Source organism: Podarcis muralis, chromosome 3 (assembly GCF_964188315.1).
Source record: "Podarcis muralis chromosome 3, rPodMur119.hap1.1, whole genome shotgun sequence".
In the NCBI taxonomy this organism is placed as follows: Eukaryota; Metazoa; Chordata; class Lepidosauria; order Squamata; family Lacertidae; genus Podarcis; species Podarcis muralis.
This window is the reverse complement of record NC_135657.1, coordinates 18,871,991-18,887,961: the sequence shown is the minus strand read 5'-3', so window position 1 is coordinate 18,887,961 and position 15,971 is coordinate 18,871,991. Positions and strand designations below refer to the sequence as shown.

Sequence of the window (15,971 nt, the reverse complement as noted above, 5' to 3'; positions counted from 1 at the left end):
GGTGAGCTAGATAGACCAATGGTATGACTCAATATAAAGGAAGCTTCCTATTGTTATAAGGAAAAAACTGCTTCTTTTCCCTTATGGGGTATCCAAGAGGCCCTACAGAGTCCTTAAGTAGGTTCCCTATCGGAAGGAGAAAATAACAGAGGTCAACCAGAGAATACTGAGAAGCAAAGCAGCTTAATAAGTCTGATCTTTATTAAACTGTTGCAGCAGGGTCCCCCACTCACCCCATGCAGTGAGGGAGGAGAGGAACCCCAAACAATGGTGTGCAAGCCCTTATATAGACTTTTGAAATTGCCCATCCTGTAGCTCAAGACCACCCCCCCAAAGCATCATACAGTGGCACCTCAGGTTGCATACACTTCAGGTTACATACTCCGCTAACCCAGAAATAGTGCTTCAGGTTAAGAACTTTGCTTCAGGATGAGAACAGAAATCGTGCTCCGGCGGCACGGCAGCAGCAGGAGGCCCCATTAGCTAAAGTGGTGCTTCAGGTTAAGAACGGACCTCTGGAACAAATTAAGTACTTAACCTGAGGTACCACCGTACAAACATCACAGAAGGAGGTATCTCCAAGAGAAATACATGACAGGGGGCAGTCTACCACAGAAATCCTCTTTGTCAGGATACCTGACAGTGGTCACTGATTACTCCACCTAGGCAGCCTGCCCAGTCCTTTTGAGATGCTAAATACTTAGTTCCTGAATCCAGGTCACGGGCTCACCCTATTCATACACAAATATGCCCTTAAGACAGAATTTGAGCAAAGAGGCAATGGGGAGGCTTTCCCATTTTCTTCCTCACTGAAGAGAATATTTGAGGTCAATGGAAGAGTCAAAATGGTTTCAGGATTGCTCTCCTGTACTATTTCAGACATGTGGTTTATATACTTATGCCCATGTTTGCCTTGTAAATTTATGGACATAAGATTTATATACAGTGGTACCTCGCAAGACGAATGCCTCGCAAGACAAAAAACTCGCTAGACGAAAGGGTTTTTTGTTTTTTGAGCTGCTTCGCAAGACGGTTTTCCCTATGGGCTTGCTTCGCAAGACGGAAACGTCTTGCAAGTTTGTTTCCTTTTTCTTAACACCGTTAATACAGTTGCGACTTGACTTCGAGGAGCAACTCACAGAACACGGTGTGGTAGCCTTTTTTGAGGTTTTTAAAGACTTTGGTGATTTTTGAAGCTTTTCCAAAACTTTCCCGACACCATGCTTCGCAAGACGAAAAAAATCGCAAGACGACAAAACTCGCGGAACGAATTAATTTCGTCTTGCGAGGCACCACTGTATATGAGACCTTAGAATTCCTATCACACTATGTTCCTAAATTATGAGTCAAAATAGAAAAGTATACCGTGAAACACCAGACCCATCTTTTAATGGCATGTCAAGACACACAACCCTTGTCAACTGCTACCCTCCAACATGCCAGTCTTCAAAGGGAAGACAGGCATGCCAGCCTCCCTAATATATATTTACCCCATTTGAGTTAACAGGAAAGCCAAAATGTTAAAACAGGTACTGGGGCTGGGCTGGGCTTTGCCCCAAGTGCAAGATAAGCACTTACCATAAAACTCAAGTACAAGGCAGCCTTGTCTCTTGCTTTATATCAAGAGAGAAGAAAAACAAGGCTTTTCACTCCACGGCTAGGTAAATATTAACTCTGCTCTCCCATTCCAAGGTGGTTTAATTATAGCCGCACCCAACGGAGATCTGTGGTCGCTTACAGCCATTGGGACTCTGTAAAGCCGCACGGAAGACGTCAAGGGATATTAAATGTTAAACAGGGCGGCTTGCTGAGTGAAATGAAAATCGGCATGCAGGAGGAAAGAGCGAATAGAGGAAGCACTTCATACAGCTTGAACAGAACTATACTTGTCTAATAACAACGTAAGGAGAGCCCGGCGGATCAGGCCCATGGCCTATCTTGTCCAGCATCCTGTTCTCACCCCCCCCCTTCCCTTTCCCCTATGAAAATAATACAGTAGTTTCATTTTAATTATTGTATATACCCTGGCTCCTACTTTTCAGTCAACATTCACTCAAGAGGCTTCTAACAACTAAGGCCTATCACATGACCCCAGGGGGAAGGGAGACTGGGAGAAAGAGGAGAAAGATGGAGCGTGTTTGGGACAAATCTCACTTCAGGTTTCTTTGTTTCCTGCATTGAGTGTGTCCCACTTGCCTTGCCATGCCTTGTTTGATTTGTTTATTCATCCATTTTAAAATATCCTGGACACTCAAAATCAGGAGTTTGATGACTGCAGAGAGAAGGAGAGTGTTCTGCTCCCTCACCCCAACACACACTTTACTGGTTTTGGGTGTCATGCTAAACCAGAGTTTAGTGTGACAAGAATGAACCAATTAACCTTGGGCTTCTGCACAACGTCTTGGGCTCTAGGCATCCTGCCCCATTAAGAAAAGGCCGTCTGGAGCTACTGCTCATAACATGAACTTGGCTTAGTACCCACAATTGTCCAGGGGCAAAGTTTTATTTAAAAGAGATTTTTCTCTCTCCAAATATCTCATTCCTTTCTGAACTTTTAAAACACTCTAAAGTCAAGTATTACATTTCTTTCAGAGCATAAACAAGTGGCAAAAGGCTAATACTATCACAGTATGATCATTTCAGCGCCATTCCTCCCAAAGCCTCACCTGGATCTACCAATTTACTCTCTTGATAACAGCTAAAAGCTGGTACTGTTTCCTATAAGGTAAAGGTAAAGGGACCCCTGACCATTAGGTCCAATCGTGGACAACTCTGGGGTTGCAGCGCTCGCTTTATTGGCCGAGGGAGCCAGCGTACAGCTTCCGGGTCATGTGGCCAGCATGACTAAGCCGCTTCTGCCGAACCAGAGCAGTGCACGGAAACGCTGTTTACCTTCCCACCGCAGCGGTACCCATTTACCTACTTGCACTTTGACGTGCTTTCAAACTGCTAGTTGGCAGGAGCAGGGACCGAGCAATGGGAGCTCACCCTGTCGCGGGGATTCGAACCGCCAACCTTCTGATCGGCAAGTCCTAGGCTCCATGGTTTAACCCACAGCGCCACCCGCATCCCTACTGTTTCCTATTGCACACAGCTATTTCCCCCCACAGTGATTTATTCCCATGGTCAGTGTTTGCACACTTCATACACAATTCTATCCAAACAGCAAATGTGGGGAAGGGGAGAAAAAAGGGGCTTAAGGCTGAAACTGGAGTCCAACAACATCTGGAGGGCCACAGGCTCCTCATTCTTGCAGTACAGTGTCCATCCGTGAGACTCAAAAGACCAGTTGAGTGGTATTTACTCCATTAATGTGACAGCGTCCACACCCTGGGGAATGACTTCTAACTAGCTGGCTGAACCAGCTGTAATGGGTGTAAACTGCCAGTGAGTTGGGGACTTCTCCTACATGTCAAGACAAGACTCCAGCAGATTGACTGGATGAGACCAATACGGGTCCAACAGTCAAGAAGGAGGTTTCTGCACGTGCTGTAGAGGGAAGTGAGAGGCAGAAGGGGCTCATCAAGATGGGAAGGTAGCCCATCTAGGAGAAGGAAAACTCTGATCCTAAACCTCCACTATCTTGCAGGATATATTCAAGAGAAGAAAAGGCTAAGGAGTAAATGCCTACACAAATCTGGAGTGGAGTCCCTAAGACCATGGGTAGGCAAACTAAGGCCTGGGGACCAGATCCCGCCCAATAGCCTTCTAAATCCGGCCTGCAAACGGTCCGGGAATCAGCGTGTTTTCACATGAGTAGAATGTGTGCTTTTATTTAAAATGCATCTCTGGGTTATTTGTGGGGCAAAGGAATTTGTTCATTTTTTTCACCCAAAATATAGTCTGGCTCCCCACAAGGTCTGAGGGACAGTGGACTGGCCCCCTGCTGAAAAAGTTTGCTGACCCCTGTGGCTAAGAGGGTTGGATGGCGCCTTGCATGACTTCTTTGAGCAACTCCTGCAACCAAGCTGATGCCAAATGTATTGCTCTGCTTTCCTTTGGACCATATCATTTTGCAGGAGGGACTTTGTCCCAGATTTATCTTGTGAACAGACCTGATGAAGGGTGGTATATAGATCTCATAAAATAATAATAATCAGTGAGGCCAAGTGGGGAGTCTTGATGTTTATGCAGCCCAGGACCTCCATTCACACTGTCCAGACTTGCACCCCAGAGAGGTCACTTCGGTGCTGCTAACACAGCATTTTGACTTCACCCCCAGAGTTGACCTCCATTGTTTCTCAAGACAGATGCCAACAACATTTACTCTTTGAACAAGAGACACATCCAGGTTTAAAATCCTTGGCTTCTCATACCCATGGTTGTTTCAAGACAATCTCATATGAACTCTGGTCTTAGGATGCAAGCAATCTACTTAGGCCACTTCACAAATACTGATTTCTCCCCCCTTCCCACTATGAAGTACTGCTCCTATGTCAACAGATAGCACCAGCAAAAATCCGTCTGCTTCCACTCTCAAGATCCCTCTTGACACAGTCTATGAGGAGAGTTCGAAACAGGGGCAGCTGTGTTCAGACCAATGCTGTGAATCCCCCAGAGGTACAAAGGGCTAATTTGTTGTTAGTGTCTGAGTTGAACATTTTCCACACATCAATACCCATGCTGACAGTGCAGATCTCACAGGCCCAGATGCAGATAATATGCCTCCACTCCATACAGAATAACAGTGGTACTGTTTTACATCAAACCTCTCCATTCTTAAGGAAATCAGCCCTGAGTGCTCACTGGAAGGACAGATCGTGAATACTTTGGCCACCTCATGAGAAGAGAAGACTCCCTGGAAAAGATTGAGGGCACAAGGAGAAGGGGACGACAGAGGACGAGATGGTTGGACAGTGTTTTCGAAGCTACCAGCATGAGTTTGACCAATCTGCGGGAGGCAGTGGAAGACAGGAGTGCCTGGCGTGCTCTGGTCCATGGGGTCACGAAGAGTCGGACATGACTAAACGACTAAACAACAACAACTGTTTTAGGTAGGAATTGGCATGAACATGCTACTATCACAGAGTAAACCTACATCAAATTAGAGTGGTACCTCAGGTTACATACGCTTCAGGTTACATACGCTTCAGGATACAGACTCCGCTAACCCAGACATAGTGCTTCAGGTTAAGAACTTTGCTTCAGGATGAGAACAGAAATTGTGCTCCGGCGGCGCAGCTGCAGCAGGAGGCCCCATTAGCTAAAGTGGTGCTTCAGGTTAAGAACAGTTGCAGGTTAAGAACAGACCTTTGGAACAAATTAAGTACTTAACCCGAGGTACCACTGTATACCTGGTAAAACATTCAAGTCTGTTTACAGCAAAGCAATCTATACAACTGATACACACTCACACATCCAAAAAACCCCCACACCAGGCACATGTCCTTTAACAGTGGTATTCTTCTGGTGTAATTTTATTTAAGCAAGCACAAATACACAGACAGAGCCGAAAGGGAAGGATATACCAGAGGATTCTTGCATGACAATCTGCAGGAGTCTGCAGCAATTTGAAATAGCCAGCAATACATGAAGTGGGGGCAGCTTTTCAGCTGCAATGAGGACAACCCTACTGTGGCATGCCCCCATTCAGTTGCCTACCGCGCGCTAGTTAAGGTAACAGGATATTGCTGTACAAGATGCAGAGATCCACAGTTTTAAAAGGCAAAGCACAGCAGCTGGATTGGCAAGCAACACAAAGGAACAACAAACAAGGAAGAACCAAGAGATATAATTAATTGGAAGAGCAGCAGCCCAGGTCTAATACACGCTTGCAGCAGCTAGCGAAATGTTATGGAAGGCAGTACACAATAGTCACCATGGAGCAGCATCTTTTCTGGTGGCCGCCTATGGAAGGCAGAGCAACAACATGCTGCTTGTCTATGGCCAGCAGCGCCCTGTGATTATGTCAGTGGCCATGTTGGGTGCTGCTGGCCAGCAAAACAAACAAAGCAGCAACAGGATGATCGGTGCATTTCTTCCTCCACACACACATTTTTTAAAAAAAGTCCCTCAGCCAGCTGCTGCCACAAAACTGGCAGGCAGGAAAGCAATAGGTGAGCTCTGTGATTTCCCCACCCCACCCCTATGCACACATTATTTTTAAACTAGCTGTTTGCCTACTGCTCCATGTGGCTGGCCAGCAGCAAAATAAAACAAATTAAGATTGTAGGAGGCAGTGAGAGATTTTACTTTCTTGGGCTCCATGATCACTGCAGATGGTGACAGCAGCCACGAAATTAAAAGACGCCTGCTTCTTGGGAGAAAAGCAATAACAAACCTAGACAGCATCTTAAAAAGCAGAGACATTCCCTTGCCAACAAAGGTCCGTATAGGAAAAGCTATGGTTTCCCCAGTAGTGATGTATGGAAGTCAGAGCTGGACCATAAAGAAGGCTGATCGCTGAAGAATTGATGTTTTTGAATTATGGTGTTGGAGGAGACTCTTGAGAGTCCCAGGGACTGCAAGAAGATCAAACCTATCCATTCTGAAGGAAATCAGCCCTGAGTGGTCACTGGAAGGACACATCCTGAAGCTGAGGCTCCAATACTTTGGGCACCTCATGAAAAGAGAAGACTCCCTGGAAAAGACCCTGATGTTGGGAAAGATGGAGGGCACAAGGAGAAGGGAATGACCGAGGACGAGATGGTTGGACAGTGTTCTCGAAGCTACCAGCATGAGTTTGACCAAACTGCGGGAGGCAGTGGAAGACAGGAGTGCCTGGCGTGCTCTGGTCCATGGGGTCACGAAGAGTCGGACACGACTAAACGACTAAACAACAACTTCACACAATGCACACTTTCCAAAAACTACTCCATAGCTAGAGCAGCTGCCTATTGTTGCTCCATGAGACCAGTGGGAAGGTAAAGCAAAGAGGACGCAAATGGCCTCAGCGCTTCTCTCTCCCTGCCTTTCAATAAGCCCTTCCATGGGCAGTAAAGCAAAAAGAAGACAAATGGGTACAACCATACTTAGTTTCCCCCTTTTCAAAAAGTCCAAGGGCTGATGGGAGTTGTAGTTCATCTGGAGAGCACCGGGCTGGCAAAGGGTGAGCTAGTGTCCATGGAAAGATTTTTCTCTGTAGAGTGTTACCGTACTTTATTTTGTTCTCTCCCCTTTCTAAGATCACTTCTCCTTCGGTCTCCTTTTGTACCTCGCCTAGCAACTGCCCAAGCCTCCTTAGGAAGGTCGGCTTTTGCAAACATGAATTTACAGCAGTCTGATTGCTTTGTACTTGTGCAACCATTTAAGCAGCAGACTAGAGAGTGCTTCCAATGATGAAGCTGCCACTATATATGAAAGCACTTTCCCAAACTCCCCACAGCTGAATCATCCCTTTTCCCCACTGAATTAAATGTTAGCACTCCACTCTTCCAGCCAACAGGGCTCATGTTTGGCGTGTGGAAGACTTGAAATTGGGTACTGTTGCCTAGCACATCTGTAAGGATTTCTAAAATTGGAAATATAAAACGCAATCCTGTGTCTGCATACAGAAGTAAGCCTCACTGAGTTACTCCCAGGTAACCGCATACAGAACTGCAGCTTATGGAACTGTCTCTCCTTCCTCAACTTCGGGAAGAACTAGAGATTCTAGTTTTTATCACTTTTTAATTATTATTTAATTATTATTAATTATTATGTGGGAATATTAATAATAATTGAGGCTCCAATACTTTGGCCACATCATGAGAAGAGAAGACTCCCTGGAAAAAACCCTGATGCTGGGAAAGATGGAGGGCACAAGGAGAAGGGGACGACAGAGGACAAGATGGTTGGATGGTGTTCTCGAAGGTACCAGCATGAGTCTGACCAAACTGTGGGAGGCAGTGGAAGACAGAAGTGCCTGGGGTGCTCTGGTCCATGGGGACACGAAGAGTCAGACACGACTAAACAACAACAGCAACATTCTTTTGGGAGCTGCCCAGAGTGGCTGGGGAAACCCAGCCAAATGGGCAGGGTACAAATAATAAATTATAATTATATTATTATTATTATTGTACAACTTCAGCACCACTAATCTCTGCATTCTCCGCACTCCGAAAGACAGCGTTTTCCTGAACCTTCATTCAGCACCAAACTACTTGCACTTTAATCCTCTTAATTACCGTATTTTTCGCTCTATAACACGCACCTGACCATAACACGCACATCGTTTTTAAGAGGAGGAAAACAAGGGGAAAAACATTCTGAATGAAACAGTGGATGTATCATTTTTGTGCTTCATGCTGTGGCCACAGACATGTGATCTGATGGTGAATTTGGGGTGACCCAATGCAAAGATCCTGAGAATCCCTGTGGATCCATGCTTTGTAACCACATTTTTGCACCATTGCAGCCCCAGGCAACAGTGGGTGCATGCTTTTTTTGGTGCAGGCTGTAGCCATGGACATGCTATGTGATCTGATGGTGAATTTGGGGTGACCCAATGCAAAGATCCTGAGGATCCATGTGGATCCATGCTTTGTAACCACGTTTTTGCACCATTGCAGCCCCAGGCAACAGTGGGTGCGTGATTTTTTGGGTGCAGGCTGTAGCCATGGACATGCTATGTGATCTGATGGTGAATTTGGGGTGACCCAATGCAAAGATCCTGAGAATCCCTGTGGATCCATGCTTTGTAACCACATTTTTGCACCATTGCAGCCCCAGGCAACAGTGGGTGCGTGCTTTTTTTGGTGCAGGCTGTAGCCATGGACATGCTATGTGATCTGATGGTGAATTTGGGGTGACCCAATGCAAAGATCCTGAGGATCCATGTGGATCCATGCTTTTTAACCACGTTTTGCACCATTGCAGCCCCAGGCAACAGTGGGTGCGTGATTTTTTTGGTGCAGGCTGTAGCCATGGACATGCTGTGATCTGATGGTGAATTTGGGGTGACCCAATGCAAAGATCCTGAGGATCCATGTGGATCCATGCTTTTTAACCACGTTTTGTACCATTGCAGCCCCAGGCAACAATGGGTGCGTGATTTTGGGGGGGCAGGCTGTAGCCATGGACATGCTATGTGATCTGATGGTGAATTTGGGGTGACCCAGTGCAAAGATCCTGAGGATCCATGTTGATCTATGCTTTGTAACCACATTTTAAGTGGGGAGCGAAGGAAAAAGAAAGAAGGGACATGAGAGGGGTGTGCAGAGAAGCAGCTGGCTAAGAATGCTGGAGAGGGATTTAACGGGTGGGAGGAAAGAAAGGCAAAAGTTCCCCCCCAAGCCAGCCATCTCTCTCTCTCTCTCTCTCTCTCTCTCTCTCTCTCTCCCCCCCTCTCCCTCCCCCTCTCCCTCCCTCCCCCCTCTCTCTCCCTCCCCCCCTCTCTCTCCCTCTCCCTCCCCCCCTCTCCCTCTCCCTCCCCCACTCTCTCTCCCTCTCCCCCAGCAGCACCGGAGCACAGAGAGGAATTAGAAAGAACGACACTCTGCTTGCCTGGAGGGGAGGGGCTTTCCCTGCTCTTTGTTCTGTTTCAGCAATCACAGCAACGAAACAGAGGAGGGTGGGCAGTAAGACCCTGAGGCAGAATGCAGGAAAGCAGTCACGGAGAAGGGAAACCTGAAACTCTTTTCAGGTTTCCCTTCTCCGTGACTCGCGATTTGACTTTTGCTTGATTTTTTGGCTCCAGGGACCACACATTCGCTCTATAACACGCACAGACATTTCCCCTTCCTTTTTAGGAGAAAAAATCTGCGTGTTATAGAGGGAAAAATACGGTACATGCCATTGTACCTGGTATGTGCTCAAGACAATTTAGCCATGGATAATCTTAGTATATAGCCCTATCATTGCTTCTTAATATAGGAAGATTAAGACCCGGACAAATTAATTGCTCTCAAACAAGACAGGATAGTTTATTCAGGGGGAAAGATTCTGAGGCAATGACCAGTCATCTAGTCAGAGAAAGGAGAGGGTTATTTCTGAAGGTCATTTCTGAAGGAGGGAACACAAGCAAGTTACTCTAGGGCTGGAGATCTAAAAGGAAAATGGGCTCCATGTCATAGTCAAGGGCTGTGGAGGGATTGTACTCAAGCCAAGGGAAGACCAGCTTGGCCCCATCTATTTTTTAGAAAAGGAACAACTGCAAAGTGCTTTCCAGTTATGACAGGGTGGAAGGCAGGAAAGGCAACAGCTGGTGGAGCCAGAGACACTGAAGGGTACAAAACTAGAATCCATTGGCTGTGCCCATCTTCCTCTTGCTAAGATCAACAAAAGCAACATTGACACTAAGGGAGAAGCTGGTTGCCTGTGCTACCCCTGGACTGCTTAGAACAGTGATGGCCAAACTTGGTCCTCCAGCTGTTTTGGGACTACCACTCCCATCATTCCTAGCTAACAGGACCAATGGTCAGGGATGATGGGAAATGTAGTCCCCAAACAGCTGGAGGGTCAAGTTTGGCCATCACTGGCTTAGAAGAAAGAAGTCAGCCAAGTTGGGACTGACTGAAGGCAGACTGAAATTGGCATGCTAGCCTCCACTGGGGCTTGCTTTCCCTTCCTTGCAAGAAAGGGCATCCAGCTCCCACTGCCAGTTGTCCCTGGGACTACAGAACCGGGGGTAAAGGACACTCTGGTCCCATCCAGCAGCCAAGGAACAAGCAAAAACACCAGCAAGGGGGAGATCAGCTGGGCCTGAACCAAATACAAATACCCATACATAGCTTACGACTTCATTCTGGCCTTGAAGAACTAATCTCTACCATTTTCTTACACTCCTCTTTTCTTGTGCATCTTGTTTCTTTCAGTTAGTGAGTCTGGTGAGGGCCTGTTTCTTATGCCTTTGTGAGCTGCTTTGGGGACAATTATCTGAAGAGCAAGAATGGGAAGAATGTAAGGAATAACCTAACCCTTCCCAATGGGATATTCAGTGTGATGAGCACTGGTTAATTTTGCTTTTACTGTAAATCAGAGGTTACTTATAGACATACTTTTAACTACTAGTAGATGGCAGTTAGAAACACAGGAGTATTCCTTGTCTGAGGTTGGAGTTTAAAAGTTTGTCCTGTGTCAGGCAAGGTTGAAGGCTGCTGTCCAATTGATTAAAACAAGCCTATATTGAACATGTCTTGATTCGTTGTCCAAACCATTTAGCGTTACTGTCCAAGAAAAGTTAGTTGAGAATGTTTTCGAATAGATCACATGAAAGTAGAAATTCAAACTGACAGCGGATCTATGATTAAGTCATAGCCAGTGTCATTTCACTGTGCTCAAAGTGCTTCTTTTTTTAAAAAAATAATTTTTTATTAATTTTCAACACAAATATACAATCTTATACAATCTTATCCAAATTTTCACAAATTTAACTCTGTTTAGACTTCCTTCAGCTTCTCTGACAATCATCCGTATTTACCTCTCAATTACGCATTTCTTCTGTTTTTTTATTGCCATTAGTCTTCCCTCCCACTATCTATTTCTTTTTGACAATGTATCTCAACTTTCACAGTGCTTCTTTAAACCCCACTAGCGTTGTTTGCACATCACATATACTTTCCAGATAATCAACAAATTTTCCCCAGTCCTCGATGAACTTTTGGTCTCGAAGATATCTAATTTTCCCAGTTAGTTTGTCCAATTCTGCATAGTCTGTCAATTTCATTCTCCATGTGCTCAAAGTGCTTCATGTTCTTTCTTTCTTTTTTTTACACAGGGTGTTCTGAACACACAAATTCTCCAACCTACTGTTTTAATCTGAGATAAAAGAATAGAACTATCCTAAATAGGATAGTTTGGTATGTGTGCTGGAAGAACTGCATCAAGGTAAGTATTTCAATCACTATAACAATAATATTTTTAGATGTGTACAAGGTGTCTAAGAATTGTCTAGCAACTTCTGCTACATTAAACCTTTGTCTGAGAAACACGAACATACAATTCATAATGTATTGCTAACATGTGCTTATGAAGTTTACTCCAAGACAGATCATTGACCCAGCTAGACAACTACCATCCATGCTAAGGCTGCCATCCTAAGCCATTCTTAGGTCTAACTTCAGGCTAAACACACATAGCATTGTGCTGCTCTGCTACTGATCCTCTCTCCAAAAACTACAAACCAAGGAATACAGGCAACCACCTTGCTATCTTTCCTATTGCTAAGTGAAATGTGAAATGTTTTCCCTGTGTGCTTTTGCAATACCAGGTTTCTGGGTTTTTTTAAATTAAACACACACACACAGAAAAAGACATGATACCAAAATAATAAATACACTTTAAAAAGGAGGGGGAAATGCATACGCCAGCAGTGCAAAGGCTTAACAAGACCTGATGTCCATGTTATAACATCTGTCAGTAACAAAGGCAAAAAGAGGCCAACAAACTGCAAAATATCCAGATGTTAATATACCACCCCATAAGTGAACAAAAGTGTTAAGGGTTTTTTTTTTGTATTAGGGCAAAATGTCATGTCTTTTGAAGCCATTCACCAACTGTTAAATGGCTTCAGATGAACATCATTTAGGGACAATTCATATTCTGCAATACTAGAGCTTGTTTAAAATTGGGCTCCTTCATCTATATCTGTACTCCCTGAAGCAACCTTTTAAAAATATTGTTAAGTTACCAAAGCACAAACAAGACATTGATTTTGCCATCAAATGGTACATTTATCAGTTAATCAGTAAATATAACCAACAAGCACTATCCTTTCAGAAAATAAGTTCAGCCTGCCAAACGGTTCTCCCCGTCTTTCCTAGCCAAGTATCATCTTCAGATTAGAAGTTTATAACAACAGAGGCAGTGCTTTTTTTTCTAGGGGGACGTAGGGGAACACATACCCCTAAACATTTTGTGACTCTTTGTACTTTTGTCCATTTACTGTATTTATTTTTCCCGGTTTGAACTATAAAATAGTGATTTTCTTGAGTCAAAATGAGAGTATGCCTAAACATTATTTTTACAAAAAAAAGCACTGAATAGAGGCACCAACACAAAACACTTAATCTTTAGGAGAAGCATGAGCCAGGTTATCAACTGGCCACAGTGTGAGACTCTTAATTCATGTGGCCCTTTGGCAAAACTGATCGTGATTCATGTTCAATATATCTATCTGCAGAAACTCAAAATACACTACAAAGCTGTGGTAGATGGATGTTCCCAGTGCAGATCCAGTGCACCTAATAATTTAGAGAAAAGACTCATTCGAGTAAAGCAATGCCAACTTTTTCACTCAGACACGCAACACATGTAACTAGGTACATCTAACTCTGCCTAGAATTGCAGCAGTAACTCAGGTCACATTTTGCTTCAGCCGTAAAATTCAGGGAGCTGTAGTTTGTTGAGGGTGCCGGGAACTGCAGCTCTGCGAGGGGTAAACAAGTTTCCAGGATTGTTTGGGGAAAGCCATATGCTATAAATGTGCTTGGATGTATGTTGCGGGTGTGACCTCAGTCCTTTGCAAAAGAAATGCCTGAAGTCGCATCAAATAATCCATTAAATTCCCTGTTGCAGCAGGCCACAGCCGAACGGTGAGATAGCATCATGATTATAAATAGCAGGTCAGTGCCACATACACAGCAGACCTTGAAACTAAGAACAAGCATGCCAGCTCCTCCCAGAGTTTCCCAGAGCTGGTTTCAGAGTTCAAAACAGCATCAGACATCTGAATGATTAACAAGAGGATGACAGGAACCCAGAAGCCTATTTAGGTGGGAGTTGAGGAAAAAGCACAAGGCAACAGAGAGCCCAGACAGCCCTAAATTCTTTGTAAAAACGGGACAGGAATTGGAAAGTGGTAGGACCATTACAGAATGTTGCATCAGAGGACTTTTAACCACATCCCAGCTAAGCAAAACATGCCACATGTATTAAATAGTTCTCTGGCATTAAAAAAGAAGGAAGGAAAATGGGTAAGGAAGACTCTTGTGAGAATGAAACATCCTTGCTCCACGGTTCCTAAAGAAAGGCAGAACTCGGTAGCGGCTGCTCCCAAATCAAGAATCTCAAACCCATCATCAGTTAAGGCAGCTGCCACTCTTAATTGCATAATCCTAAACATGTTTATGGGAAGTAAGACCTTCTGACTTTAGTGTGACGTACGACTGCAGCCAAGTAAGTCAGATTTTATGCAAACAAATCCACGCTGATAGGGGCAGCTTTGAATCAGAGGAGGAGATAACACCACAACGGAGAATAAACGTCCGCAATATAAGAAATAAGCCTTGTAAGGCATCACTGTGGCTCCCAAAGCAAACATGGTATCTGCCCCAGCAGCTGCATTGAACCAATTTTCCTGGTCAGGTTAGGAAGCAACTTGTGATCAGTGAAGACTAAGCCCAAATAGGAGACTGAGATAGAAGGAAAAGCTTTTTCCTCTGGCAGCCTACACAACACAACTGCTGTCAGTAAAGGAGTGGCAGGAATCCTGGGCATCTGCCCTTCTATTAGCCTGGAGCAGAGTCTTTTGCTTTGCCAGCGCAGCAGAGAGCCACAGCCCTACAGAAGCCAAAAACAAACAAACGCAACAACCCTTTGCAAGTGAGTCAGGCATGAGCCATTGGCAAAGAGGGGAAGAGAGAACCCGGCAGACACAGCTTGGAAATCGGGGCTGAAGCAGTGACAGGGCTCGATCCCAGCAACCGTGTTGCGCGGCCGGCACTCAACCTTGGAACACAGGGACAGACAGCAGTGCTCCTGAGCATGTGCAGAGTTTGATCGCCTTGTCCCTAAGGCTGGTGGGTAGGGGAGAAGGTGAAAGCGGGGGCTCCCAGATCAGAGACTGTTGATTCCAGGCAGTCTCTCCTCTTGGCATTTCCCTCCCCCTTGCAAGCAGTCGCTGGCCCACCCGCCAGCAGGCAGACCACCCCTCTGAGGCCTACCCCCCAGGGTGGTCCTGCCACAACAAAAACACTCTTGCCAGAGATTGGAGGGGGGCATATCCATTATGGAAACCAATCGCCGTATTCCGAAAAGGCAGAAAGAAAGGCAACCAAAGCTCCTACCTGCTGCTTTTTCAGGGACAGCCTCGTAGGATGGATGGCTAGCCACGCATGCGCAAATGGCTCGCGCTATCACTTCCTCGCCGCCGGTGTCGCCCCCCTCCCCCTCCAACGAGGCGGCGCCGGCGGCCGTTCCCGACTGGAAGGAAAAACAAACCTCCTTCTAAGCTCCTCCCAATCCTGCCGCGGCCCCTTTAAATCCAACATGGCGCAGGACGCGCTTAGGGAGATCCTCCCTATCTCTACGGGCGCGGGGAGGGGGCAGGGCGTTTTCGGTCAGGTGACCGCGACGAACTTAACCCGTCAAGCCTCGCCCGTTGAGTTTCCTTCGCAGAAACGAGGGAAAGGAGTCCTGCCCCGTGTCTTCCATTCAGACGTTCGCTTCGTTGCTTTGCCCCTTATTTCCAAGGCCTTTCCAAATCCCTTCACTTTTTATTTTTTATTAAGTTTTTTATTTATGCTTTTCAAATTTATACATTTCCTTAGATTCACAATCAATATTTCAAAATTTGACTTCCTTCCCCTCTTTTCTGCAGTTCCTAAAATTTATTTTTAATAACTTCTGCATATCCAAATTCATTTAACTTGCTCATTTATTTATCTACTGTAAATATATACTCTTATAAAACTGCAGGCTATTACATTAGTCCTGCCAATGTTTTTATCTGTTTACAATTTATCTGTAAATATTCAATAAACCATTTCCATTCTTTTATAAAAAAATAATTGTTATCTTGATTTCTTATTCTTGCGGTAAGTTTCACCATTTCTGCAAATTCCATAAGTTTTTGTATCCATTCTTCCTTTCCTGGGACTTTTGCTTCTTTCCACTTTGGGGCAAGTAACATTCTTGCTGCTTTAGTAACATACATAAATAAATTTCTATACAATTTAGGTAGTTCTGTCCCCATAATTACCATAATTTCTTTTAAGAAATGAAAAATGTTATTTATTTATTTATAATATTATTATGATTTATAATGATTTATTTTCAAGAATGCAAAGCAAGGATGAAAGGAAAATGAAATAAACCACCACAGCAAGAGGAGC

General features: G+C 44.8%; 1 protein-coding gene across 5 annotated transcripts in view; it reads right to left on the bottom strand.

The window, feature by feature from the left end:
* KLC4 (kinesin light chain 4) overlaps window positions 1-15,072 on the bottom strand; it is a 68,296-nt gene extending 53,224 nt beyond the window's left edge. For all 5 annotated transcript variants that reach the window (XM_028724872.2, XM_028724876.2, XM_028724877.2 and 2 more), the window contains exon 1: window positions 14,925-15,072. The gene's annotated coding sequence lies outside the window, so the exon portion shown is untranslated. The remainder of the gene's footprint in view (window positions 1-14,924) is intronic.
* Between the last annotated feature and the right edge of the window lie 899 nt (window positions 15,073-15,971).